A 27720-nucleotide genomic window follows, 5' to 3' on the forward strand; every position below is an offset into this window, starting at 1 on the left:
ATGTGGCCTTTCCTTGGGCAGTCAGCACTTGGCAGGCTCTGGAGTACTTTGATTTGGTTTGTACTGATATACATCAACAGTGAATTTTTAATTTGGATGGAGCCCTAGGGTTAAGTTTTTGGGGGAGGCATCTTTTTAGAAAGCTGGATGTAAGAGAAGTGACCTTGGTTAATCTCATAACACACCATTTAGCTACTTGGGATGTTTCTTGCTAGTGATCTAATTATTTTGGCTGTGAAATGGGACTGCCAGGGAAATTGCTTCTAACGTGACATTTACTCATTTACACTCCCAGTGCTTTTGCTTTGCCTTTTCAGCCTAATTTTGCAAACATATGTCCAACTCCTTCTAGTCCCAAGCAGGGTAAGGAGTGCACTGCTTGTGCTGCGCAGTTATTCCCAAATGTCTGTGGTGAGGAGAAGGAAGGTAATCTGTTATTGAGGGAATTGTAGCAAAATTCAGCAGAACAGTTCAGTGTTTATGCTTTGGAGAAAAACCTGAGTGTAGTTAATATATGTCAGTATGTCAAATGTAGCAGGCAAGCTGAAAAGGGACTTCTGATAACACAGTGTAATTCTCAGTTCTGGCACCAGCATGACTTTAAATAAGTCCCTTGCCTGTTCCCAGTCTTCAGGATGAATTCTCAGCATGCTACTGTGGATGGTAGATGTGTAAGCTGTGAGGGTGGCAAGGGTGAGGAAATAATTCCTTGCAGCCTCCTTTAAGATAAGACAGCAGTAATTCAGTGACTGGATCATCAGATGGGTTTCAGGTGCCCTTTCAGTGGGCTTGGTAAAAAGCAGGAAAAATTTAGTGTTTATCTGAGCTGTATTTTAAGTTGAAGTTCTTTTTATATCTCCAGAACACCATTTTGGGAGGAACAGCAAAGAGAGTTAAGGACAAAAACTGATGGACCATTACATCTTCCAAAATGAGCCTTTTCACACTTTGCTACTGGAAAATAACATGTCCTGAAGGTGAGTAGGTTTTGTATGTGACAGATGAGCTGCTTGATGTCTTGGGCCTTGACCAAAGGCAGATCCACCCTCATTCCAGCTTGGCCTGACACTGCCTCTCTGGGCTGGCACAACCCATGGAAACTTGCTTGTGAAAATGTGTATTTTATCGCCTGGAGAAACAGGGAGGAAGCAGGGAATATTTTCCACTAATGAATTACCATTGATTCAGAAGCCTTTGAAAAAGCTGGAGTGCTTAGTGAAAGAAGTGAGCCACTGGGAACACAGATATTTTCTGGTGAGTGGAGAAAATGTAGGTGTTTTATTTGCAGTTTTATTTGCAGCATGAGAAAGTTAAGCTTGTAAGACAAACTTTGGTTTAGTTTGGCAAGGATATTAAATTACATAAGGCATTTTCAAGTCTTGTTCCAGTTGTACCTCAAATGATATTTTCAGTGTTCAGAAGAGCTGAAGGAGAGTGTTTGCTATCAAAGATGATAAAGTAATTTCCTCAAAGTAAAGAACATAATGCTTGAATGAAATTAAATCAGAATTGTGTTTTGTAGAGTTTGTGATATCTTTTATGTTATTTTTGTACTCACCCCCTTAGGGCTGTAGGCAGTGACCATACAGTTTTGTTTTAAAATCCTTTAGTAACAGAAATCAAAATGGGAAATGTTACATAAGTCCTGCACTCAACATTGAAATAAAACCAGCATTTCTGAGACAGTTAAGGTTTAAAATATCTTGGTTTAGACTGTAGTCTCATTTTAATAAATAATGTTTAAAAAGAAGCCATGAGTTATGTAGGTCTAAGTTTGCCCACTTAGCAGCATTAATTTTTATTTTTTTAAATTAAGCTAATAAATTTGCCTTTCTGATGGCTGCTTTGTTAATATTTTTTTTTGTTTTTTGTCATGAGCCAACCAGCAGCTCAGAACTCAAAGACAACAGTGGAGTGTAAAGGGTGAGAAATACGTGGTTGTCAGTTGTCATTCTGCCTGGTCAGAAATTGCTTGAAAATGTTCAGCACTGGTGTCACAGGCCTTTTGTACATAAATGCTTTTCCATGTGAGGTAAAAATCCCAGTAGAAGTTCAGCCTAGAGTGAATTCTTCATGTGCTTTTGTAGATTTGAAGCTCATTAGCCATGTGAGTTCCTTGAACATTTGTATACTTGGTAGGAGCAGGAGAGCCTCTCAGGAATGTAGGACTTGACAGGTACAAGAGGATGCAGTGTCAGGGATTTTACTTGTTGAGGAAGAAAAGTCTTGTAGCTGGAGAGAAAAATACTGTTCACATTCATTGGTGCTCTTTGGTGTCTGGAATGATCTGCACAGTTCTGCATAAAAGGATGGAAACCTGAAAGCCCCAAAGCAAAAGGTGTGACTGAGCTCTGAAAGCTCTCTTGTCTTTCCAAAGTGCCTGTGTTTTCCAAGTGTCCTCTTCAGATGTTTTGCCAAAAACCCTGTAAAGCTGGGGGGATCTCACTGGGAAATACTTTTCTGGTGTAGTCTGTGTTTTGCTGTTGTGTGGAGGAGCAGAAATCCTTCCTCTGCCTCTTGCTTTCTCCTTTCCCAATCTGTAAAAGGTGCAACTTTACTCTGTGGAGAAAGATTGTGCAACAGAGTGAAGAGTGAAAAGAGGATATTTTTTGCTGTTCTAAGGCTTCTTTGTTCTCAGAGGTCAGGAGGAGCTGAGCTCCAGTGATTTCATACACTCTTCTATTACCTGTTCTCATGCTGGCCAGAAGCCTAAAGGGACAGATCCTCTGGATGAGTCACTAAGCAAATACCAGGCTGTGCTGGTATTCCTGCTCTGAGTACTTGTTCTTATTTCTTGTGTATTGTTTACTGGCTGTTTTCTTCGCTGCTATCACAACCCCAGCAGATTTTGTCAGCACAGGGACTTCTCACGGTGTGCAGCTGGGGAGAGGCACCTGCACTGGAGCCAGGAGCTGTTCCAGCCTTCTTCATGGAGGGATTTTCAACAGTAGCTGGGAAATACTTGGAGATATTTCCAGTAAAACAGTTCTGGTTCCTGGCTCTTGATCAGAGGCACCTTGCCAGGTGGCCTGTGGGCTGGATGTGGTGCCTGCTCCGGCTCCATCCCTCCTGCAGGACAGGGCATGGGAAGGAAGTGCATCCCAGGGGGGCACTGGAGCACACAGTGTTCAGAGCTGTCACTGGAGCCTTCAGCAGTTTATTCCTGCTGGGCTGCTGCAGGGAGGGCTGCAGCTCTGGCAGCTGTGCTTCTCCAGCAGCTGCTGCAGGATGATTGTAGGATCCTAGAACCATGAAATGGTTTGTGTTGGAAGGGACCTTAAAGCTCAGTCACTAGATCAGGTTGCTCAGGGCCCTATCCAGCCTGACCTTGAGCAATTCCAGGGGTGTGGAAGCCACAGCCTCTCTGGGTAACATATGATGACATGGTGCATCTCCTGGAGGAGCTTTGTGGCTTCTGTGGGGACAGGGACAGGGTGCTTCAAGCGTTTGTGCTCACTGGGAAGCTCTACTAGCAAGGGACAAGGGCCTGTTATCCACTGGCCCATGCACCATGAGAGTGATTTGCAGTGTGCACACTTTCTGATATTGGATAACCCCTGGGTTTTGTCTGGAGCCTGGATTTGTGTCTGTTTTTCATGTGGAGATTTGACTGTATCAGGCTTCTATCCTAACTCTAAAACCTTGAATAGGTGTAGAGGTCCCTGGGAGGATCTCTCCTTGCCTGTCTGCCCCAGTATGTCATCACTAATGGCCTTATGGGATTTGAAAATGCCTTGGTGTTTGTAGATGAAATTCTTGTTTCATTAGGACAAAAATATGCCATCAATTTAACCTGCATCTTGACAGAAGATGGACAGTTTGAACCTGGGGCAAGAACTGGATGATGCTGCCCAGCCATAATCAGTTACCATCCTCATTTTCTCTGAGAGAGAGGATGTTTCCAGTGCTGCATGGCTGAGACTGTTCTGGGGGAGCTGACCAGGCCATTGGAGGTCAGAGCTGTGAGACAGAGCTGCATCAACTTCTATTTACATCTTTATTTTACTGATGCTTCCTTCAGGGCTTTGCTTATTCCCTTCTGCCAAGGGAAGCCCTCCCAGCCACCTCCAAAGACTCCTAAATAAATCCAACTCATGGTGTGGTTCCCTCTCTTTCCTGGGGATCCCAAGGGTGCCATGTTACAAACTGCAAGCCCAGTAGGTGCTGCTGAGCTGTGGCACAAGCAGTGTGAGCAGCCTGAGACACACCCAGCTTCCCATAGGAAGACCTATAAGATTCATCCCCACACTGAGTTTAGAGCCAGTGTTACAGCAGTGGATTTGACAGCCTGGCTGCTGGATCTACGTGGCCTTTCTGGGATATTTCAGCTGCTGTGCTGGGAACCATTTGTTTTGCTTTAACTGGATGTGAAATATCACCACTGTGGCCTGATGGTTTCCCTTAATGGCACAGTGTACAGTCAGCATCAGCCTGGGGTGAGCTGTTTGCCCACTGCACTGTAATTAACTTGCCCTGAACAGAACTTCAGGAATTCCTGGTCTGGGACCTTTCTGTGCCAGGAGATGTCTGCAGCCCAGTTTAGTTAGAAAGTGTCAAGACTAAAACCACTGCACATCTTTCTTTTATTAAGATCTGCTGTTAAGAAAATAATTTTTGCTAAGCAGAGAACTTTAGTCTGGCATTTAATGGAGGGAATAAACTGTAAAAACCTGTAATCACATTGGAGGGAAAAGGAGCCATTGTTTCAGCTTCCCATGGTGGTTTTTCTAGCTGCCTGAGTAAAACAATTCTCTTTTCAAGATATATTTTTCCTACATTTAAATATTGTGTGGATGCATTTAAAATGTTGGATTATGTTCTGGTCATGTGTAACTTTTGGATACTGATTAATAGTTACAGGTGCAGCAATAAAGAAACTGTAAATTTGCCAGGTAGCATTGTTTGTCTGCAGGTTCCTTTATCAAATAAGATTATATTGTTTCTCAAGCACATTGCACTTGCCATCTTGAAGCAGAATTACATTTCTGTTAAAATAATGTTTGCTCAGTGCTTCCAAGTAAAGGAGAATTCAGCATTACTGATAAGGACCACAATCCACTTTTATTTAATTCATTAACAGCTGGGCTTGGTCTCCATTCTCTGGTTGCATATCCTGCTGTTTTGGAGTAGCTGTGTTTAGAAAGCTGCTCAGTTTTTTGTATTCTGATGTCTGTTACCACATTTTTTTTGCACTGAAATTCTAACCACTGTCTTTGAAGTGATGCATCTTTTTTAATTTCTTTAATCTCTGATTATCTCTCTTTTGGTTTACACAAGGATGATAAAAGCAACCAGTTTATGCTGGGGTCAATTTGATTATAATAAATTCCTTCTCTCCTTCCTTAAGCTCCAGTGCAAATGAAGGAAGCTGAATTTGCTGTCTGTTCTTCATGCCTTTTTGTCCAGTGCAGAAGAAAATTAAGCTATTTTGACCTTTCTTTGACACTTGCAGTCAGCCAAGATGAGGGCAAAGGCTTTGTAAAAGTAAATGAAGTCAGTATTGTTTTCTTCTAGAATTGTTACTAATGCACTCTAGTGTGCTCCAGTTAAGGTCCCAGCCTATGAAGGCAAGTGCAGGCAATCTCAGCTGCTGTTCCATCCACCTTCAAGGCTTTGTGAAGTGCCCTGTGGCAGAGGTTTGAGGTGCTGGCTGTCAGTGGGTACCATACACCTCTGTCCTGCCTTTCTCCTGGCATTGCTGGTGCTGCCAGAGCATCCCTGGGTGGGGCTGGGCAGGGCTGGCTGAAATCAGGGGCTCTGCCACTGGTACATGACATGGAGCAGAAAAAGGACTCATAATAACTGGATGGTTTCATAGAATTCCACACTGGTTTGGGTTGGAAGGGACTTAGAAAATCATCTCAGTCCACCCCCTGGCATGGACAGGGACTCCTTCCACTATCTCAGGTTGCTCCCAGCCTTGTCCATCCTGGCCTTGGACACTTCCAGGGATGGGGCAACCTGGGCCAGGGCCTCCTCACCCTCACAGGGAAGGATTTCTTCCTAACATCCAATCTAAATCTCTCATCTTTGAGTTTAAAACCATTCCCCCTTGTCTCCTGGCATTCTCCATTACAGCTGTAACTTAGGAGGGGAAAGAGTGTGCATAGTTTACCACCCAAAACCTGATTGTGTGCTGCTGCTTTGTATTTTTCTGCTGTACTTGAAAAATGGAGCTGTGTTCTCTTAAATTGTTGTGCTCTGTCCTGAGAGGGAAGGTAAGAAGGGGAAAACTTAATGTTTGCTTGGCAGAATGTTGAAACAGTAGCAGAGGATGTTGTATCTCAGCCCAGGTAATTTCAGGTCTAACAGAGCTCCTGCTTACACTTTGTATTCCTGCCTCTCTGCTGTGTATTTTGTGGACAGCTGTGCTTGCACTGGCTGCCTTATCTCAGAGGTGATTACACTGGTATCTTTATTTGCTCTGCCCTGTGCTGATACCAGCTCTCAGCCAGCCCTCTCTGTTTCCAGCCTCAGCATGGGCAGAGTGGAGGCTGCACAATGAACTGGTGCTTAATGCCTTGCTCATGGATGGGAGAGTGTTCACTGGGAAACTGGACAGAGAACTTGGTGGTGAACTCAAACTGTGCTTGCTTCTCTCAGGCACAGACAGCAGGAAATGGAAATCAGCCCTGATGTTCTCCTGATAGAAGAGTTTCCAAACAGGTTATGTGTCTCCAAGGCTTTTCTGGATGCATGTCTCTAGAAAGTCATCCTACATTTATGTAGTGTGCTGTCTCTTGCAGTTAAAATGATTGGCAGTTTTTGGGAAGTGCCATCTCAAAAATGAAATTATTTGCTTTCTCCTAGTACAGTACAGAAAATTTCCCTTTGCTGTTTCTCCCCCAGAAATGGCACAGCTCTGTAGTGGAGTAAGGTGTAGGTCACTGCAGTTTGCATTTTGCTTTACTCTGAAAAGAGCTCATCCCTTCAGAGGTGCACTTGGTGTTGTTCAAAAACTGCTGCTGCCATCAGCCAAAGCAAGTTTGTAATTACATTGCTGTGAAAAGTGGGGTTGTGCAGAAGTGAATTTGCTTCCCTTAAGGAAATTAATGGTGCCAGTATTGGACATCAGGTGATACAGAGTAAAGGTCAGAGTTTGAGATGAGTGCACCTAAAAATTTCTCTTCTTTGGCTTGAGTGGCTGAATGTGATAGTTTAGATTGAAACAGGCCAAGGGAGCCATTGTGTAGCCAGCTTTTAAAAGCCAGGCCTTTTAGCTCCATGCCTAAGCTAGTGGGTGCAATTATACATTTCATTTATGTGTAATATTTACTGAAGTTTCTGTTCTTAAGTGTGATAAATGCTTGGGCAAAAAATCCATCTTGCATAAGGAGTAGCTCTGTTGTAAGGTTGGATTGAAATTTAACTTATTGTGAGACCTTGGAATGAATGCTGTTAAATGAGTTTTTCTGAATTATCTTAGCACTGAAGGATTTTTATACAACAAGTTCATATATATGAATTTTTACATATATATGTGTGTGTGTGTATATGGCTAGAGATGTGTCCAGTAAAAATGGGCAATTTGATTAAAGCAGGAGTTTAAGGAAGCATTAGAATGCTTGCCTGGGGCTTCAGTATGATTTTGCAGTTCTCTGGATGGTTAATAGAGAATAGACTAACTGCTAGGACAGAGAAGCCCAGAATAATTTTCCTTGTCCCAGTTAAGTCAAGAACTATTAGAGCAGTGGAAATAAGGTTTCAACAAGAGGGGAAGAGAGGGTGAGGGACATGTCAGCTCTCAGTCTTGGTGGTTTGAGAGGAGAGTAACAGAATTTGGAATGGAAGAAGGGTGAGTAGCAGTTACCAGTGAAAATAGACTAATGTTGCATGTAAGTGCGTTAGGAATGATTTTCATTCTTTTTGGTGCTTTTAAAAAAAAAAATTCAGGCTAGATGAATATTTGCAGTGAGACATAGAGGTCAAAGGAATATGGGATTTTCTTTGACCTGCCTGTTTGTCAGGAGAGGCTTTTTCTCTGCTTTCAGACCTGATGTTTGAGCCATTTGGAGTAATTTCTCTCCAACCAAGTCCCACCAAACAGTGCTTTGCTTCCCTGGTGCTGGAAGCAGGGAGGGCACAGTAAACCACCTTCACTGTCTAGCTCATACTTAAATGTTTGGAGGAATGGCATCAAGTACTTTTTAAATGTACCTTTCCCACCTTTTCCTAAGGTGTGTTTTTCTCCTGTCATGTCTTGAGGTGTTGGACTGTGACTCTGCAGTAGAAGTAACATTTCTGAGCAGCATATTGAAGGACCAGGACCTTGACAGGGATTGTGTGAGAGGAATCTTTAACTTTCTCTGTGCAGCACCCCATGCTGGTTCACTGGAACTACTCAGGAAACAGAATTTCTAGTCTCTTTTGGAAGTGCAAGGGTAACAAGACAACTGGGAGGAATGAGAAGGTGTGGTGTTAGCTAACAGTCCCATGTGCAGCTGTGCAGGCTGTGTGCCCAGGAGCCACAACTAGGAACATTTATATTTTTCTGGCTGATAGTCTTCTAGTCCAAGGGGACCATCAATAAGGGACCTATGAGAAAAAAATAGCTCCTTGCTAAAGGAGAAGATGTTCTGCTCTGCTCTTGCAAGGAGCTAACTCAGCATTGTGCTTGAGGATTGATCTTCAGGACTAATTTCTGATAGTGCTTTATCTTTATTCTCCTATCGGCAGTCTGGCTTCAGAACCCTCCATACCTCATTCCATTGTTCCCTTGGCCAAGGGAGTGTTGAATGCAATACTCCTGAGCAGTTCATTTGATTGTTCTGTCTCTGGGGTGACCACAAGAGGATGGACCAGTGTGTTCAGGCTTCCAGGAGGTACTGCAGGGCCTAGAGAACATACTTCTGCCCATGCTGAACTCCTGATGTGTTTGCAGCAGGAGAAACTCTTCTCTCACTTGGGTAAAAATACAGTCCCTTCTCTTAGTCTCCCTGGTTGGTATTTTGCAACACCAGGGTTAGTTTCTGTGGTTTTCAGGTTAAAATACATATGCTCCTGTGTAGCTGAGATTCATTATCTGTACAACACATTTACTTTTAAATTACTGAGAGCAACAAGTCTGTGTGTGCAGTGCCTCCCTCCCATGGAGCACATGGGAAGGAAAAAGTTTGATCAAGCTGTTTGTTACAGAGGAAAGGCAAACCCAGAGGGGAGGCAGAAGGGACCATTAGGTGTTCTCTTCTTCTCTGCAAGCTCCTCTCATGTGCTAAAGGAAATTGCTCTTCTTGTCTTCTCAGATGATTATATTCACAAAATCCAACCCCGAAATATCATCCCTGTATTAGACACTGACCAGCTACAGTCAGAATCTTATTTTGTGCCTTTATTTTGATTACCTTTGTTACCTCAGGCACTTGGCAGGAGCAAAAAGCCTCATCATTCTGATTGCTTCAGTTTCCCAAGATGTCTTTAGAGAGAAAATGTTTCCTGAGCTTTGTTGCAGCCTCTTAAGTAGAATTTGGTCTTTCTGGGAATCATGTGAGATCAAGTGATTGCCTGGAGCAGGAGAAGGTACTGAAGCTGCAATAGCAAAGACCTTGATATCAAAGGCCACCTGCTACTGCTCTCCACCTCTTCAGCCTTAAATTACCAGGTTATAAATTCATCCTGTGTTCCTACAGAATGGCTGGCAGGTACTCAGCAGGTGAGCTGGGCTGTTTCTCAGGGAATAGTTCACATTTGTATCCCAGACAGAAATTTCCTCCTGCATAAACTTTTGTCTAGTCTTCACAAGACATACTGAGTTGTCTTTTGGCCTTCTTCCTGTGTGTTCCTCTTACTATTTTCTTGGTTTTCCTGTTGCCAGTCAACAAATCCATGTCAGCATGTAGCTTTGACCTTCAGGTTTGCAACCCAGCTTACAGAGACACCTGGTAGGAGTAGAAAATACTGTCCCACAGTAAAATTCTAATAGTTGTCTGTCTTTTCCCAAACCTTGGTTTATTGATCAGCTTGTGTAAAGAATTCCTTATGAAAAACTTTAATGAACTCTTCAACATTTTCTGGTTGAGGAAAATGGAGAAAAATTTCTTACAGTCTATATTGATGTGGCTGGACTACACATACACAGAGAGCATTGATTAACTTGGGTCTTCTGCTCACAGTGTGTATTTTCTTTTCTGTGCTCAGTCAAAAAAGCATTTCTAGCAAGCTGAGGAATGTATTGTATTTATGGAATGAACTGTGTTTTAATACTCATGGAAAAATCTCTGCTAGGACTACTGTCCATGTCCAGGCCTGCAGGCCTGTGATCCATCTCTGATGGTCTCATGACATACCCCTGTGACCTTTCCTCACCTTAGATCTACAGCATAAAGGACACAGCATCTTTTCAGTCATTTTGCTTATAAACAGCTTTTGTAGTTTAGTTTAGTGTAGCTGTTCTAAAATGTTTTCATTTCAGCCTGAACACAGATGTAGTGGCCCCATCAGTGCTGTGTAGGCTCATGTATTGCAGTGTATGCATGTGGCATTATTTTTTCCTTTGGTTTGTTTTGTCTGCTGTTTGGCACAAGAGAGACTCCCCATGTCCCCCTGCTGCCAGCAATTACAGACAGGTGCCAGTCCCCAGTGGGAATGCACATTTCCAGCCAATATTTACAGCTGGTTCTGTCCTGGAGGGATGGAGCTGCTGCTGTCAGTGGAGGTGAGAGAAATTTCCTTTTGTCTCTCCAGTGAGAAGCAAGATGTAAAATGCAGCTCTGGTGATGGCTGGAAGAAGGTTTTGATGGTTTTTTTATGGTTATTTGATGTGTCTGTGCTTTGCTCTGAGGCAGAGGTCCTGGTGAGGGGGGTAGCTGTGTCACCTTGGTCCTGGTAAGGCTGGAGCCTCCCTGGCACAAAGCATGCCTGGCTGAGTCTGCTGAGCTGTTCTGTGAGTCTGTCCTAGAGCTGCTTCCCTGGGGTGTTCTCCCTTCTGCAGCCTTGGTACCAAACCAGGGTGAGGTCAGCAGTGTTTGGTAAGAGATGGAGCTGCTTCCCCTACTCTGCCATCTACCTTGTATATTCAGAGTGAGTTTCTCAGAAGGAAAAATGACATGGTTGTGTCACAGGAGATTGCAGTTACAGTGGAATCATATCATAATGTGTAAGTGTAAGTGTTCAGTGCTTTCTGTCATTTGAGTAGCAGTGCACACCAGCATTTTCCTTGTCATCTGTATCTTTTTAGTGTTGGACTTAGCTTCTTTCTCCAGAGGCCTGCAAAGGTCATTGTTTTGCAAGGAGAAATGCCATGACATCAGCTTTTGGGAAGCTGAAAATCCAGAGCAGCCTGCAGTGACAATTGAAGCCCTGCTTTATCAGAGGTGATAACCTTCCTGTGTCAGGTGTGTGTGGAAGAGTCCAGGGTGCTGTCCTGGCATTGCAAGGTTTTCCCCAGCAGCTAAATGCAGTGAAAAAGAGACTTCTAATGTGTCTGTACCTGCAGTGAGTAGTTGTGTCCTTGGAGGTTGATCAGGTCTGTGCTGTGGGTTTCTGTTTCCTCCTATTTTTTTTCACAAGCAGAAAACTACTTGTTGGAGTCATATCTCACTGTCACTTCCTCCCAGTCTTGAGGTGAATGCAAAATATAAGAATTATAGTGTATATGTTTTTAAATCTGTTTGTGCTTTTAAAAGAGGAAATCTGTACTCCTGGATAACCTTCACTTGTAGTGTGGAGGTTTTCCAGAGGCTGGACAGATTTCAGCAGCATTTGTTGTGCACTGTTCCCTACCTTACCAGTCAGTGTGTGCAGCTGGATGAGCCTCTCCTACTGGGAATGAGGAAGACTGAGCCAAAGGGTTTCCTGCTCTCATTCTGAGCTTTCCAGGCAGTTCTTGGGCATAGCTGGCTTTGGGATAAGTGACATAATTCCAATAAAACAGTTATGCTGCTGGGGTAAAATCTGAGTCTAACTGAACCTTTGTGCTTGATTTTAGTGAAGCCACATTTCTCTCTAGGATTGCAGACTGGAAGGAAGATTAGATATGCTGGTGGAGGCAGCAGAGGAGTTGTCTGAATTTCAGCAAGTGGATATAGATGCAGGGAAAAAAATGAAGTTTGAGATGAGAGAGATTTAAGTAGGGAAAGGAAATAGGCTTCTCTCTGATGGTGAAGGGGAAAGAAGCAGATAATGGTGACCAGGTGGCAAGCTAAGTGAATCAAAGAGCAGGAAAGGGAAGAAGAATGGAGCTGGAGATCTCACAGGGGTCATGGAATGCATTAATTTCTTTTTCAGACTCTTCTTGCATTTTAGGCAGGAAAAAAACACTTATTAGCAACTTTTCTTCAGTGTTTATCTAACCAATTTGAGCTTACTGTTTTGAGTGGGATGGGAATAACTCAAGAAAGTGATGGGGAAAGAATGATCCTTACTGATAAATTTGTTAGGAAAGAGCACAGGGAGAAAGCCAGTCCTTATGGGGATACTTTTGCAAGAGGAACAGTTCCAGGAGGGTCCTTTTTCTGCTCCTAGGGCTCTGGGGATCCATTTTCTTCTGTTTCCACATGCATCTTCCTTCTGTAGTTCTCCAGTTTCACAGTGTTCTTAGCAGGCAGCATGGTGCCTTTTATCAGTGATCTGCAGCCCCTGGCTGCCTCCTCAGGTGTGGTGCAGCAGCTCTTGTTATCCCCTGCACTGTGCTGGGCTGGCAGAGCTGTGAAATTGAGGGTTGGGAGCACTCCAGAGCTCCCTCTCTGTGTGCTGCTCACCCTGGTGCTGCTGCCCCAAGCAGAGAGAAGGAAGGGAGCTGAGTGTTACTGGCTTGTGCAGCTCTGGCTGTAGTGTCAGGTATGAGAATCTCCCTGGTGCTTTTCTTCTATTTTATTTTATACTTATGTTCTCACTGTGTGTTATTCTGAAATCAAAGCAGGAGTGTGCAGTTCAGCAACAGCAGCAAAACTGTGCTTACTACTTATCTGCTGCTTTGCTCAAATTAAACATTTATGGGGCCAGAGACTCCTCACTGCTCCATCTCAAATCTTTCAGCCTCCTACACTATGATGATTTTTCTCTTTGCATTTTGTCACAGCTCCTCTTAGAAATACAGTGAAATCAAATTATTCTCCACTTGTCTCTCTCCCCATCTTTCCTTTGTGTCCCCAGTTTGCTTTTTGCCCTTGACCCTGACATATGGGGAGCAGCTGTTGGTAGAATCAATGCTTTTATTGAGGTTGAGTTGAGGTTTCCCCCCTGTCTGATGGGCAGAGATGTGCCTTTAGTTACTGGTACCTGTTTCTGTTCCCTGGTCTGTTCCAAGGTGGTGTGATTGTGTAGAGCTCCTCACTGCTGGAAGCAGGGAATAACCCAGTGCTGCAGCACACTGCCTGTTGATGCTCCAAGCTGTGGTGCTGGCTTGGTCTCCATGAGAGCAGTGGGATCTTCCCAAGGCCTGCATCTCATCTGCCCCTGCTTTGTGGCCTGCAGTCAAACCTGGGCATAGTTTTGTTCCTTGGGCATGCTGGAGTGCAGATATCTTTTGTAAAAAAAGGGTTGTTCCTGAGCCTTGCCATAGCCTTTTACAGGATCCAGTGCTCAATTTTCCCTTCCAGAGCATGGTCTGCTTCTTTGATTTGAGTTTGCTAGCTTGAAGCAGTGCTGCATGGATGCTGAAAGCCCACGCTCCTAAAATAGATTGAGCAGAACGAGCACTTTAGTGCTGACTCCTCTTCAGGAGAGGAGAGGGAAGGTAACAATGAGCAGATGGCAGGTATTAGTCATATCACCTGATATATCTGAGCACCTCAGACCCCATGGCACGAAGGTGCTGGGGGAACCTAGAGAGAAGGAATCCTCCCAGCAAACCAGGCTGGCTGTTGGAGTGGCAGAGGGACCTGAGAAAATGAGGGGACTTGCAGCCAGATGCCAACCTGAGGGAGGGATGTTCACAGAGAGCCCTGGCCAGAGCCTGGGCCTGCATTTATCTGCACAGTTTTCCAAGACATTCCCTCATGTATTTGACAAGCCCTCAGAGCATCACTCCTTGGGGCTCCCATGCTTTGTTCCCTCTGCACAAGGGGTAGAACAAAGGTCCAGGTACCTCAGAAATAACTGAATTTCCCCAATTTCAGGATCAGCTGGAATGACATTATCCTAGCTTCTACACTAATAAATGCAGTGCAGAAGCTGCTTGCTCTTTTCCCGTAGTATCCAAATTGCCAGTGTGCACCTTGCAGGCGAGCTGGGCTGGCCCAGCATCCTCTCCCTTCTCCAGGTCCTTGGTATCCACGTGTTGGCCCTGGCCCAGCTGGCAGTGGGCTCCCAGGAGAGCCTGGAGATGCTCCCTCCTGCTGATGTGCTGGGAACACAGCATGGAAATGAAATGTAGAATCTGTGCAGTCCCTTATACAGCAGTGGCTCCTGGCAAACTTGACACCATGGAGCAAGTAGGGCACGGAGGTGCCTGCAGTGGGAGTGCTGCGCTTCCAGTTGCTTGCTCTGGCTGCTCTATTTGTATAATCATTTACTTCCAACCCAGTCTGGCCAAAAGGCACAGTAGAGGGAAAGGAGGTCCAAATTTGGGCTCTTTTGACTCCCCTGTACAGAGATGGGGTCGTCAGGAGTCACAGCATTGATATGCTCTCCCTGAAGAATGGCTTTATTTTTAGTTTTTTACCCTATTTGTTTTGGGGTTTTATTGTTCTAAGTTTTCAACAGCAGAAGCTGAATGTGTGGTCTCCTCCTTTTTCTCATCTTTTGTTTCAACTTTTTGGCAATAATTCCTAAAGAGTTGCTCTGCTGGAGTTAGTCCCATCATTTTTCACACTTGTGCTCAGCCCTCTGCAGAAGCCAAGCACCCTGTGGGCCTCTGAATTACAAATTCCATTTTGGTGGCACCGTGCATCCTTGGGCTTCAGCTTTTGCCAAGCACCTAATGAATGTAGGAAGGGAGTAAAACTTCTGCTGTGATACATAAGGGGTTAAACCAAGCTCTGTTTATTAGTGTTGACGCTTTAAATTGTGCCGGAGCATTTGAAAATGCAGCAGTGGACAGGGCAGCAGGCAGTAAACACCGTTAAATGACAATACTGTTCAATATTTGCTGTTAATTGAGAGAGGCAGCAGCTGCTGGTATGCAGCTTCAGCCAGGATGAATTAGTAATGAGTCTGTAACTGGTGCTTTTTTTTTCTGGTTTAAGGTTGCATCAGCCCTTTATAGTTCAGTAACATGATTGGGATAGAAATAAAAATCATAGCATGCCCTAAATTGAAGATTTTGTTTTGTTTTTGTTTTCCAGTGAGTTGTCATGGAGCTTGGTGTCAGTGATAAATTTGGCAGCAGTAATAAAACTGCCTTGTATTTAAGGACCAAATTTAAAGATTTTGGTTAGCTTTTCCCACACGGCAGCCAGTGGGAATGCAGCAGGCAAAGCAAGCTCCTCCTTTGAAAGAAGGCACTTTTGTTGGGTTCTCAGATGTTTTCAGTGCAAGCAGGAGTTTTGGTTCAAGTTTCTTTGCTGGCACTGCTGCAGGATGTGGGGTATGAGAGAGTTCTGTCCCTTGCTGCAGGAGGAGAGGGAGCACTAATTCAACATTTCCCTTGTCCTTTCCTTGCACTTTTGCCATGGTGTGTGTTGAGCTTAACCTTTGAAAACTTGCTGATAAGCTGTTATCAGCTAACAGTTAAAATAACAAACCTTTCCACCTTACTGGGTTGGGATAGGGACTTCCCAAGGCTTCAAAGCCATGGTGTGGAACAGGAACATCATTAATCCAGAGCAGCCAGGCTGGGGGCAAAGTTTTCTCTCTGAAGGAAGCAGCCACAGCTGCTGCTTTCATGCTGTTTACGTAACCTGCCCTGCGAGTATTTATTTTGCACAAAACGCTTTATTTTGAGCTGTAGATGTTGTTGTGAAAGGTCAAAACTCTGTTCTAGTGGTTTTTAGCAGATCTGAAGTGGGGTACAGGAAATGAAATTCCAGCTCAGTGGAAAACAATGCCAACAGTCCTATTGATTTCAGCACAGCTTGGCTTTCATCACAAGTAGAAGAATTTCGAAGCAAATAATGTTGTGTTTGTTCAGTTTGTTAAACAAAAATCCATCTGCAGGGGTTTGCACTTGAATCCAAATACTTGGAATTCTGCTGGTCTTTTGGTAGGATGAGAAATACTAGATTGAAAAAATTCTTTGGGTCCACAAGGATTATGTTAAAGGAGAAAAAGAAAATTCAATCAGGAGGTGTGTTTGTACCCCTGTTCCCAGCAGGGGTGGTTTCTGTATTGCACACCTTTGGCTTTTGGGTCTCTCCTGTTCACTTACTCACAGTTTTTACACAGTAAGTGCTTTTATGCATCCTTAAGAGCTTGAGGCTGCCACACACCATACTGCTTCTGGACTGGATTGTGGAGGCATGAAATCTTTCAGGTTGGATGTGGGAAGCAAGTGCTAAAAGCCAGTCCAAGGCTATAAAAGATGGTGGTAAATGGGACTGCAGGAAGAGCTGAACTTGTCTGGTGCTCAGAGTCCTCCAGCCCCACAAGTCCCTTCCCATTTAGGCACTGACCATTCCCACCTTGGCTGCCAATGATAAATGGTGGTTTCAAACCTGTCCTTAAAACCTGTATTTTTTTTCCATGTGAAATGCAGTAATTTATTCCAGTGGCATCTGGTGTCTCGTGTTTTTTATGAACATCTCTCCAATTTTCTCTGCTGTCTCCTATACATGTATATGATTTGTGTTTACAAGGATAAGGTATCCCAATGTATTTTTTCCTATTTTGTGTGATTTTGATTCTTTCAATCTTATTATTGTTTCATCTGTAGTATTGCTTACAGTATTTGTTTTCTTAAGCAAGAAAATAAACCTTGTACTTACATGTACCATTTCCTGTCTTAAAATGGTGGGGAAAATTATAATTACTGGCTTTTGAGGCTTTTTGCATTGATTTAGTAGAACCACATAATTTTCTTATGAATAAAGGCAAGTATTTACATTTTTAATTCATAAAGTATAAGCTCTAAAGTTTATCTAATAAAACTGTTAAGATACATGTGTGCTTACTGTAGGTTTTATTTTTAAATTGTTCTGTAATTAAAATAGTTAATGCAGGCCTGGTATGGGGCACAGAGGCTGCAAATTATACTTTTCTGTGCAAGAATAATGTTATATCATCATCCTCCTGTGAATGTAGCCTAACCCAGACCTCACAAGCTTTTCCTTATTGGGAATATGGAATTACCTGTCCTGTTTTTTGTGGCAAACCAGCAAAGATAAGGAGAGATATAAAATGAAATGACAGCAGTGACAAAACTTAGTATTTTTCTCAAATATAATTGGCCTTTGCTCTTCAGAAAAAAATTAGAAATGTGCTGAACTTTCCAAACATTGGGGATGGCCTTGAGCAGCTGAATTGTGGTGCAGAACATGAGGCAGGTGGTGCCACATGGATTTTTTTTTTTTTTTTGTCTAAAGTCTTTTAATTCTGGCAGGAGACTGTGCTGGTATTTCTAACCCTCTTCCTCAGCGTTGTAGTAGCTTGGTTGTGTCTGAAGGTTGCTGAAGCATGTGAGGAAAGCCATATGTGTGGGTAGAGAGAAACTCTTTTAAGACCAGGTAGTTTCTTGTTTTCATTAGAGTTCTGTAATTTCAAGGTGTTGATTTATCTTCAATTTTAAGTAGAGCTGGGGTAAGTCTTGCAGCCTGTTAAATTTGGGGAGAGGGGTGTGGGGGTGGAAAAAGTGCAGTGGGCTCAGGACTGGGAGTCTCAGTAGTTGTTGTCTCTCTCCTTGCATGGTTCTGGTAGTAACAGGAATAATGATATTTTGAGTTGTATGTACGTAGGAGGACTGAAGTAAGTTATGCTTTTCCTGAAATTTGCTTAAAATTAGGAAAACAAATAGCTTGGAGTTTGAGTATAAAATTAGTGTAAAATATCCTTAATAGATTACCTTGATGTATGTTATTTTACAGGCTAATCCAATCCTGATGTAATTTTGTAATGTGGAAAGCTCTGAGCTCTTTTACTGGAGCTACTTGCTTAATTTAGATTAAAATTGTACCATAAAAGGATTATAGAGTGTGTGCCTGTGCTAAGAAAGGATGTACTAAATATGCTGAGGTATTTTTCTACTCCCAGCTCCTTTTTGAAAGCGCATACTTAATTTTGGATGTTCTCTGCTGCCTTCAAATGTGCCACGTAACATCACGATGTGCTGCGGGGATGTGTTGGCTTGGTCTTGGGAGCATTTTTTCAGTGCACTTCAGCAGAATTCTGAGCTTCCCTGTTCTTTCCAGAGAGAAGAGTTCAGTGCTGGACTGTGCTAAACACTACCCATGGTGCAGCTTCTGAGGACAGCTTGATTTCTGTGACTTGAAGAGGAGGCACATGTGCAGTGAGCCAAGAGGACATGGGCTTCCAGTGCATCTGGAGCAATGATCAGGTACCAGCAGCTGTTGATATTCAAATCATAGTAACCAGTCAGAAACTCAGAGATATCAAATGATAATGTGCTCACTCCTAAAATTCTAAATATTCTTGCCTTTCTAAGATAGGGATGAGCTGAGTTCACTTTCTTGTTTTATGTTGTGTCCAAAGCCATTTCCCTGCTGAACCTGCAGAGACCTGATGGGATCCAGCTCCCATGGTACTAGCAGCAAGGGATAAGTGCCAAAGGGGTGGGTGCATAGGTGGAGGTGAAGTTAGTGTTTACGTTTTTCTAATATAACTTGGAGTCTGAAAGCATTTGAATCTATTAATTCAGGTGTATTGATTTTGTGAGGGGACAGCTTTAGCACATTATTTTCCATTCTTATGAGTACTTTTTCATAGTATTTCCCTGGTGATTGACTGGAGAATGCAGATTCTCAGAGGAATCCAAGCTGTTGTAGCTGGAATAGAGACACCAGCAAAGTTCCAGAAAAGCAGAAATTCATGGTTTATTTTGGATATTGCCATTCCTAGGAATATATCAAATCTTGATTCTGTGTCATATATGCAATTTTTTAGTTTAACTGCATCTATTTTATGTATTAAAAATTAAGTGGTAAAACTTGTATGTTAGCAAACCACATATATCTGTCTGTATGAAGAACTGAAAAGGAGCTAATTTTATAAAAACTCTGTAAGCTTTGGAGAATTAAGTTTAGAAGAATATGTAAAAAATAGTTGCTTGTTTCTTTGTAGATGCTGCTTGAAAAATCATTTTTTCTTGTCTATAAAATTATCTAGAGTTTTCTTCAGTTAGTGGCTGGGTATCTGTGTAATGCAAGAAAAAAGTAGTTGTTTCACTCGAGGAGACTGAAAATGGTTTGTTCTACACATCTTTACGTTTGTGTGATCTTTGTTGTATGGAGATGCTTCATGCAGAGAAAGCTACAGATACATCATTTTAGGATGTGCCTGAGCCACCTCTGAGTGGGATTGCAGGAAGATGTGAGGTGGAGCTACATTTTGGGATTTGTTTCTTAATATAAAAGCTGTCAATTTTTACCCATTCTGTGAGGAGTGGTGGGTGCTGTAGAGGCAGAGCATCCATATATTTAGATTCTGGCTGTCTCTTGTTACGAGCTATAATTAAGGTGAAGTATTTTGCTGGAGAATTGAATTCTCCCTTGATTTGAACCTGGTTCCATCTCTGTGAAAGCAAATTAGTTGCTTGAACCACTCTGTCCTTGCTTCATCAGTGACAATTCATCAGTTGCTTCTAATTGATCTGATTCTTTGTGGTTAATAGGCAAGGCACTCCATATGGGAGTGCTCTGTGTGGTGGTGCTGAGTAGAGGAGGCTTGAGGATGGAAGGTCTGGCCCTGAGGGGGACTGTGACATTTATGGAGGACTCGAGGTTATAGAACACACTGTGAAGCTCTGGAGGGTCCCAGGGTTAATGCTTCAGCTGATGTGCTTTTGAACATGGCTCTCAGTCGGCCTCTCTTAGCCATGACTTGAATTTACTGATGTGGTGCTGCTTTTTCCCAGGATGGGTAAATACAAAGCTGGTGGTTTGGGCAGGAGTATTAGCACAGCGGCAAAGTTTGATGTGCCCCTTGGGTGAAGTCTGTTTAACTTTTGCTTGTCCCTTAAGATCAGTTCTGTGATTTAATTCAGAAAATACTCAGGGCACTTTGCAGTGACCCCTTTGGGGTGCTTTCTCCATCAGTACTGCAGTGTCCAATGTTGTGGTTGAAAACAAGGACCAAACCCCACTGCTGACAAGTTCAGAATTCTAATCTCCCATATTTGGCTATTTGAAGTGATGTCACAGCTCATGAACTGAGTAATTCTACATTGTGATACCTCACACAGATCAAGAGGACTCTTCTGGTCTGCAGTGAGCACTGGGGAGCAGAAGCCTCTTGGGAGGGAGATAAAAAAAGGCAAAACCTACTGAAAGCTTCGTGAGTGACATGGGTCTGGGAGGAAGATGCTGAGCAGGTTTTGTTTGCCTTGGGAATATTTACATAGAGCTGATCCACTCTTCTTGAAGAAACTTTATCACAGTACTACAGAGAAAACTTTTGGTACTAAATATAGAGCCTTATTGTGGCAGTCTCATGACTTGAGTTCTGCTTTCTTAATGGGCTTTCTGCAGTTTTTGTCGGTTTTTGGTAGAAAATCTGAATATTACTCCTCGAAGGGGTTGTGTAACAGTAGCAAGGACAAGAAAGATTAAATTTGGTGAGACCTTGCACTGCAAAAGATCAGAGGAATTTTTCAGCTTCTGCTGTTTCTGTAAAGCTTTCAGTGCCTGAGTATCTTCAGAGAAGATCCCTCAGAGGTTCCAGTAGTTCATCTTGATCTTTTGCATCAAAGCAATATCACTATTGCTGGACAGCTTTTGTGAAATGATTTTTGTTTCCTTCCTAATAGAGGAAACAAGTTCCTTAGGCTGGGGCTGTTTACCATTTAGAAAAGTTCTTCTTACAACCTAAGTATTTTTTTCTTCCTGCACTTTGAGTCCATTGCTTTTCCTGGTCACTGTAGGTGTGGAGCAGGACTTCCCTGTTTCTTTGAAGAAACTATTTGTGCATTTAGTAGAAACATATCATATCTCATTCTTATCTTCTCATTTCACCCTGTCCAGACTGAGCCACCTCACTGAGTTACCTTCCCATCCCTCAGAGCTCACCTGGTGACCTGGCTGCCTTTGATTGTCATTCTCTTGGGGTGGTTTCTCACATTCCCAGCAAGCCTTTCCCAAAAGTGGACTTTCCCCAAGGCTTCATCAAATCTGAGAGGATCAGGAATTTGTATTCCTGTCAATGGATAGAAGTTGCCTTGTTTGTGACAACTGGATATTTATAATTTGTGCTCAGTCTGATCCTCTCCATCCCCAATCCTTATCTACAGTGCAGCTGCTCAGCAGTTGTTTCTATATTTATGCAGGTGATTTTTTTTCTCTGAACAACACTTGACCTTGGGGAATTGGACTGCATTTTTTAATCACTTCTTCAGTTTCATTAATTCCTCCCTGCAATAGCTTCCCATTTATGCATGTCTTTTTGTGGCAACAACATAAATTATAGGACTTTTCTTTCCACGTGACACTAATACTGAGGCTTCATTGTCAGCTCTCATTGCTCTTTGCAGGTTCCTCACCTGCCAGAGGAAAAGTGACAGAGGCTCAGCTGGCTTTACAAGTGTCCCTTATAACTGCTATTGATGAATACTTATTTTTAAAATTCTTTTCTTCAGTGTTTCTCACTGCTGGGAACCCTATTAGAGTTAATTATTATTATGGAAGACTTGATTTCAGCCTGTTCTGTGCGAGGGATGTTATTTTGTGCTTGTTTCCCTGAATAAAGAGATCTGGTTTTCTCTCATGGCCTCTGCTCAGCTGGCCACCACCACTGTCAATCTGGGGAGGCTGTTGCTCACTTGCTGCATTAGGGGCCCTTTCAGCAGCTGTAATGTCTCTTATGTAGCACCATTTTCCTTCCTGATAGAATTCCAGAGCTTCTCTTTATGTCCCAGGAGCTGGGCTGCCATCCTTCAAAAGAAGGTAGTTTGCAAATGTAGTGTTTTGAACTTTCCCAGCCTCAACAGTGCATGTTCTGAACATTACAGTCTTGTGTCTCCTCCTAAAACTGCACAGGCAGGGAACTGGAGCTGCAAAGGCAGGGCTCACCTGGGAAGAGGAGAGAAAGCCACTCAGAAACTCCTTAAAAAAGGAATCCTTACTAACCCCATTCCTAAACACATAGTGCTTTTTGCCTTGTCATTTTAGTGTCTTTATTTTACTTTACTCTTGGTATCTGGAGTGTTGCTGAAGGCAATACAAGGTTAGAGGAAGTCCTTGTAGTTGTTGTGTGCTCCTACCCATCCTGAGCTCACTCAAAACACACCAGGCAACAGTGTGGAAGGTGCTTTGTGTAAGTAACCTCACTCTTCAGTAACAGCAGTTGTAGTGCTTTGATCTGAAGACTGTGCAGTGGTGGTACGGGTGTCTCTGAGTTTTCTTGAGTAGCTTTTAGGGACACACTTATGAGAAGGGGTGCTTTCCCTGGGGGTATTGCAGATCTGTGAGTCTGTGCCTGTTTCCAGCTCCCTGCCTTCGTGTTTAAGCAGACCCAGAGATTTCTTGGTGGTTCACTGAAGCTGCTCTTCATAGAGTTTCTGATCTCAGGTTTCTGATCTGAGAGGCTCTGAGCCATGTTCTGGGCACAGCCCTTTTGCCTGTGGAGGAGCAATTAGGCACCAAAACCTATCCCCAGCTTTGTTTCACCCCTTAATTTTGGACTCCTTTCCCAGCTATGGGCTCTGGACTGTAGTGACTCAGGAACAGGGTCTGAAATCACCAGGGCTGTCCTGTTGTAAACAGATTCCCTTTCCAAACAGGGCTCCTGGCTGGAAGTGCTGCTCACCTTTCTCTGGATGTTGCACATGTCCCATTGTGGAGCTTTTTCTCTTTTCCTCTGGTCAAGCTTCTCAGGTCTCAGTGCTGGTCTTGTCAAATTACAGTTTTGCTCACCTGCCTCTGCAGGGAGGACTTCTCAAGTCCCAGGTCTGGGCACATTCTGGATAAAATCCTAAGTGATAAATACATGAATTTCATTTCTGGTCTTAGTAAAGTGCCATTGATACAATTGTATTGTATTTGCCCTATTGAGTGTGTAAGAGAGATACAAAATTATAAAAAAAGGAAAAATAATAAAATAAACTGGCCTGTAGTACTGTGTGTTGCATGTTCAATTTTTCAAATTTTTCACAATATTCCAGTTTCATGTACTGATAGTTCTGGAATGCATGGGGCATCAGATAGGGTCCAGTCATAAATCTCTGTAAACAGCAAGTTTGGAAGGATGTGAAATAGAAGCTTTGCTCCTTACAAAATAGGAAGGTGAATTGCACCAGATCAGGTCTGGACATAATGAGAGCACAAACAAGAATCTGATTCTGTGATTCTGATTCCTTCCTTCCTGGACACTCAGAGAAGGGATGTGTGTCTAGGGCTGGGAAGAGTGGATTCAAGGTTTCACAGGTGTTTTGGACTTGACAATAAAATGCCACCTGATCTATGCAAATGTTCAACCCAATGTTTATCTCATAGAACATCATTTGCTGTCTCCATTCACTTCTTTATTCATCCAGGTAGGAACTTTTCACAGAGCAGTCCCTCCTGTACCTCCAAGTGTGTGCTGAATAGGTTTATTAACAGCCTAAGTGCTGCATAATTGTGAAATTAACCTTTGAGTCACTCCCATCTCTTTTCTAATTTTCTGCTGCTGTCAGAGGAATATGCCACAGGAAGCACTGAGTGTTTGCTTTGGGTTTGCAGGATCCTGGGATAACTCAGCCCTTGGTCCAGGGCAGCAGAACCATCCTTCCTTGTCAAAGGCTGGCTTAGGATTTCTTCCCAACTTGCCAAGGCCTACAAATAACAACGTATGCTATTTTTGAGTATTGGCATAATATTGGTATTTCAGTCTTCTGCAATTTTAGTTGTTCACCAATTTATTAAAATTGAAGGTCACGGGATTGGAGAACTTGTTAAATGATTATTTTAGGACTGAGCTCAAATCAATAGGATGTGCCAACTAGAAATGTTATGCCTAGCAGATGCTGTATAACATTCCTATTAGTTATTAATTGGCTTGGAAATACTTAATTATCTTGTATTTTTCAAATATAGTGAACTAGTTAGTTTTTAGAAATACTTTTAGCTTTCTTTTTGCACCCATTGCCATCAGTTTAGCCTGTTATTTCTCCTCCTGGTCTAGTTACTTGGTTGCCCATAATTCCTTTCAGAAATCTTGTTGTCTGTCAGCTTTTCACTGGCACTCTTGTGGTCCCTTAAGAACTTTGGATTTTTAGTATCTTATACCCTTGTTGTATATAGTACATTTTTTTCCTCTTTTGACATCAATACTGAGCCAAATTATATTTGGCACCTGATACTTGAGTTCCCTGCATTTACCAATGATTTTGTCTGAGTGAGAGGAAGGAGAAGAATTTCTCTTTCTTAATATTGATCAACTAAGTTACTGATCAAAGGAGCTGTGTAATGTGTACTATGAAAATACTTACCTGGTTGCAACACAACATAATTGTGTAGCAGCCATCAATTTTAGGACAATGTGGGTTGGTTTTCTGTTTTACAATGATTTAAGGTATTACTTTGTATTAAGTTCAGGATCTTGTGTTTAAAAATTTTAACCTGAGCCCTTGAGGCATAAATGAAATCATGTGTTGGGATACTGAACCAAGCCACCATGGGCAAAAAAATATGAAATGCTATGCACAAGCTCTTTTCTTCTCCTGGAGTCCTCCTGGGGTTTTGTTCCCACTTATTTTCTCTGCTGCATTTTTTTTTTTTTTTTGTAAATGTCACTGCAATTAACCCTTGGAAACCTCTGAAAATTATTTCCTTTTATTTTTATTCTGACTTTTCTTATTCTGTAGCAATATTTCTCTTTTTCTTCCACTTCTTGCATGTGCTACTCTACTCCCCCTTCTAGTTCCTGAATTGATCCCTTTAGGGTAAGAAAGTAAATGAATGTTTTTGTCTGTTTTGAAAATGCCAGGGAGATCTGGAAGCTGTCTCCATCTCTTGGTGGTGGAAAGCTGAGTGCTGGGCTCTGGAGGGCAAGGCAGGGAGGCACAGCAGGTGCAGTTGGGATTTGAAATGGAGCACAAAGTGATCCCTTTGGAGAAGAGATATCTCTCTCTCTGTCCCTCCACTCCTGCTTCCCCTTGGGCACACGAGTGCAGCAGTGATGTTGTCTGGGCAGAAATCTTGTGCTTTGGTGACTTTTAGCTCTTAAAGAAGAGATATTTCTAAAGCAAAACTGAATTTGTGATTTCTTTGATCTTGAAAGTAGGTAATAAGAAATTTGCATTCCTTTTCATTTTCCCTAGCCAGATTTATAAATCTTAATTTATAAGATCTATAAATCTTAATTCAGAAACCACAGTCCAAAATCCAAGCCCTCCTCCTCCCTCTGCAGAAGCGGATACCAGTATTGCTGTTCACATGAGATCAAGTAGGCACAAAATCCTTGGTTTTTCATCCCAGATCTGTGGTGTTGTTACATCCAGTCCTGATTAATTTTGGGATGTTACCCATTTTCCATAAGGAAAGGTAGGATTGTCTCAGACATTCTTGTCAGATGTGCTCCACCAGAGTAAGTTTTGGGACACCCTGTTTTGGCATAATGGCTTCCTACTGGCTAGGAAAAGGTGTGGTGAAAATATGGAAATTCTGTCTCTTAATAATTTTGAGGCTGCAAATTGTTCAGAAGGAGTTTGAGGCCAAATTGATGAATTCTGGTCAACCCTGAGATGGTATAACTGCAGAGCTTGCAGCCCAGGTTATCCTTCAAACTTTGATCTTCACTCCTTGTCATGCTCATTCCTCCATTCCTTCCCTCATGCTCCAAAGGTACAAAAAGAAGGCAGAACTTGTGCTCCATCCCTGTCCACATCCAGGTGAAGCACAGCTACTCTTGCAGGTGGTTACCAGGACTCTGCCAAAGATTTGGATGTTCTGCACAGTGAAGTGTATCCCCCTGGCTTGGGATTGGCAGAACTTGTGCTCCTTCCCTGTCCATATCCAGGTGAAGCACAGCTGCTCTTCCAGGTGGTTAGCAGGACTCTGCCAAAGATTTGGGTGTTCTCTGCTGATCTGGTCTGCACAGTGAATTGTATTCCACTGGCTTGGGATTGGCACTGGGATTGGCAGAATTTGTGCTCCTTCCCTGTCCACATCCAGGTGAAGCACAGCTGTTCTGGCAGGTGGTTAGCAGGACTCTGCCAAAGATTTGGGTGTTCTGCATCCATTGAAGTGTATCCCACTGGTTTGGGACTGGCACAGGGGTGGAAATGGTTGGGTGATGTGCCCACCGTGCCTTACATAGCCCGAGTGAAACTCTGCCTGCTCGGATCTTTGTTCCCGTACCTTACGGGGTTATGAGCTTGTCCTCCCGCTGCCGCCAATGTTTGACTGGAGCCGAACGTGGGATTTTGTTAATACTCCTATTTTTATTTTACCGGTGCATTTGCATCGCTAATCAAACACAAGCCTCCTATTGTTCTCCCCGCTCCTTCCTCCCGGTCCGCGTTTATATTTAGTTGTTTTAACAATAATACGCGCGGTTTGTAATCCCGTAAGAAGCCGGGGCGGCGATGCGCTCCTTCCCCGCTGGCCGGGCGCGCTGTTCCCGCGGCAGCTGGCTGTTGCCGGAGCCGGCGCTGCTCCCGGGAGCGGCGGGCGCGGGCCCGGCGGCGCCGCTCGGGGGCTCTGGCGGCGGAGCCCGGGGCGGGCGGGGACTGGCGGCCGCGCAGCCCCGCCGGGCTCCATCCAGCCCCATTTCCATCCATTCATGAATCCGTGACGTCAGCACGCTCGGTGCTTCTTTGCAGCAGGCTGCAGGATTGTGTGGGTGGAATTTCCTTTTATTTTGCAACACTTCCTTTTTTTTTTTTTTTTTTTTTTCTTTTTTTTTTGCCTTTTTTTTTTTTTTTTTGCCTTCCATCTTTTTAAAACAAGAAAATGGAGCATCACATAGGAAATCTTCATCCTTGTGAGTATTTAGGGGGAAGTGTGTTTCTGTGAGGGGTGTGTGTTTGTGTGTGGTGTTTCATGGTCAGCGTTCCCCTCTCGCCATTTATTTCGGAAGGACAGATGGATGTTGCATTTGTGATGGGAAAGGGATTAAAAAATGATGCTGAGAAAGGGAAGAGGAAACGTGAAACCTTAATTTATCCATCACTGCATATGAATCTGAGAGCTGGCCTGGCCTTTGCCTGTCGGTGTGCTGGACATTTTTCACTTGCAATTTTGCACGTTATCTTCTTGTGCCCCCCTTTTAAAGGGGAAGGGAATGGCAATGGAGAATGCCTGTATATTCCATTTATATCCAATGACTTAAGAATTACTAGATAGTGTAAAGAGGCAGAATTGTAATTTTTGCCTTTTTGGGAATTGTAATTTTTTTTTCCTTGTGGGCTAATCAGATAATTCCTCTTGTGTTTTACAGTGTTAAATAATTTAATTTTATTTCTGAGACGAAGGAGGTGTGTTTTTCTTTCAATCAGCTGGGTAGGAATTTGCTCCTGTATTATTGAAAATAGCAGTTTGAGCTGTCTCTGATGTGCTGAACACAATTTTCACCCCTCATTTTCCTAATAAATGAGGGAGCTGGGAGTACCTTTGCAGTTAACGATACTGTTCACTGGGGCAAGATTTGTCATATTCCTGCTCACCTGAATGGGCATGATGTCATGTTTTCTCCCAATGAAAAGAAGAGCTCCTCTTTATTTTTGTTTTGGGGGGTGGTTTAGGTGCTGCAGTAGCTTAA

The 27720-nt window shown here is 43.1% G+C and overlaps 1 protein-coding gene across 2 annotated transcripts in view; it reads left to right on the top strand.

The window, feature by feature from the left end:
* Positions 1 to 27720, top strand: part of MAP3K13 (mitogen-activated protein kinase kinase kinase 13) — a 76118-nt gene that overhangs the window by 11429 nt on the left and 36969 nt on the right. The window contains exons 4-6 of one of the 2 annotated variants that reach the window (XM_059479129.1): positions 863 to 977; positions 1057 to 1254; positions 18219 to 18364. The gene's annotated coding sequence lies outside the window, so the exon portion shown is untranslated. Of the gene's footprint in view, positions 1 to 862; positions 978 to 1056; positions 1255 to 18218; positions 18365 to 26890; positions 26944 to 27720 lie in introns of those variants that run through there. The other variant, XM_059479130.1, reaches the window with a different exon arrangement.

This window comes from Ammospiza nelsoni, chromosome 10, assembly GCF_027579445.1.
Source record: "Ammospiza nelsoni isolate bAmmNel1 chromosome 10, bAmmNel1.pri, whole genome shotgun sequence".
NCBI classification, from domain to species: Eukaryota; Metazoa; Chordata; class Aves; order Passeriformes; family Passerellidae; genus Ammospiza; species Ammospiza nelsoni.